We start from the raw sequence: 1,622 nt of genomic DNA, 5'->3' as shown, positions 1-1,622 counted from the left end.
TATTCCTATATAGTGTACTAGTGACCAGAGCCCTATTCCCTATATAGTGAACTACTAGTGACCAGAGCCCTATTCCTATATAGTGTACTAGTGACCAGAGCCCTATTCCTATATAGTGAACTACTAGTGACCAGAGCCCTATTCCTATATAGTGAACTACTAGTGACCAGAACCCTATTCCCTATATAGTGAACTACTAGTGACCAGAGCCCTATTCCCTATATAGTGAACTACTAGTGACCAGAGCCCTATTCCTATATAGTGAACTACTATAGACCAGAACCCTATTCCCTATATAGTGCACTACTTTGGACCCGAACCCTATTCCCTATATAGTGCACTACTTTAGACCAGAACCCTATTCCCTATATAGTGCACTACTTTAGACCAGAACCCTATTCCCTATATAGTGCACTACCCCTAAGGCTCTGGTGGAAAGTGGTGTGCTATATAGGGAATATGGTTCCATTTGGGACTCAACCCCCCCAGTCTCTGGGAGGTGAAGTAAACCCCTTCCAGACACTGATCCCAGGTCTGTTATCTGTTCTGAGGATACATCTAGAGGATCTAGGGGACATTGTAGTCAGAATACTGATCCTAGATCTGTGCCTATGGGGTCCGCCTCTCCGTCTGCGTGTGAAAGATTGTTGTTTTTCGAAGTGGACTTGTTGCTGTGGAAACCAGTGCCTAACTTTACCCCCCCTCCCCCTCCCAACCCTACACCCTCGGCCGTCTACAACCCTCCAATGTACAGATTGTAATGATGCACTTTAACCAATCAGGGGAAAGGACTGCTTTGTGTATCTAAGCCTTGATTTGATTGGTTTGTTCTGGAGCCCGAGATGGAGTTGGTCTGTCTTTTACCACTCAGCTGAAGAGAAATCACCTTCACTACAATGTGTGTTCCTGGAAGAGGACAGGACTGCAGACTGTCTCTTTCTCTGTCTCTCTCTCTCTCTCTCTCTGTCTCTCTGTCTCTCTCTCTGTCTCTCTCTCTGTCTCTCTCTCTCTCTGTCTCTCTCTCTCTCTCTCTCTGTCTCTCTCTCTCTCTCTCTCTCTCTCTCTCTCTATCTCTCTCTCTGACTGAAACCCTGGAAGAACACCTCACCTCCCTCTCTCTGTCTCTCTGTCTCTCTGTCTCTCTCTCTCTCTCTCTCTCTCTCTCTCTCTCTCTCTCTCTGACTGAAACCCTGGAAGAACACCTCACCTCCTCTCTCTCTCTCTCTCTCTCTCTCTCTCTCTCTCTCTGTCTCTCTCTCTCTCTCTCTCTCTCTCTCTCTCTCTGTCTCTCTCTCTCTCTCTCTCTCTCTCTCTCTCTCTCTCTCTCTCTCTCTCTCTCTCTGACTGAAACCCTGGAAGAACACCTCACCTCCCTCTCTCTCTCTGTCTCTCTCTGTCTCTCTCTGTCTCTCTCTCTCTCTCTCTCTCTCTCTCTCTGTCTCTCTCTCTCTCTCTCTCTCTCTCTCTCTCTCTCTCTCTGTCTCTCTCTCTCTCTCTCTCTCTCTCTCTCTCTCTCTCTCTCTCTGTCTCTCTCTCTCTCTCTCTCTCTCTCTCTCTCTCTCTCTCTCTCTCTCTCTCTCTCTCTCTCTGTCTCTCTCTCTCTCTCTGTCTCTCTCTCTCTC

The sequence above is a fragment of the Oncorhynchus keta genome, unplaced genomic scaffold (assembly GCF_023373465.1).
Source record: "Oncorhynchus keta strain PuntledgeMale-10-30-2019 unplaced genomic scaffold, Oket_V2 Un_contig_320_pilon_pilon, whole genome shotgun sequence".
NCBI classification, from domain to species: Eukaryota; Metazoa; Chordata; class Actinopteri; order Salmoniformes; family Salmonidae; genus Oncorhynchus; species Oncorhynchus keta.
The sequence above is the reverse complement of the archived record's forward strand: the minus strand, read 5'-3'. Positions refer to the sequence as shown.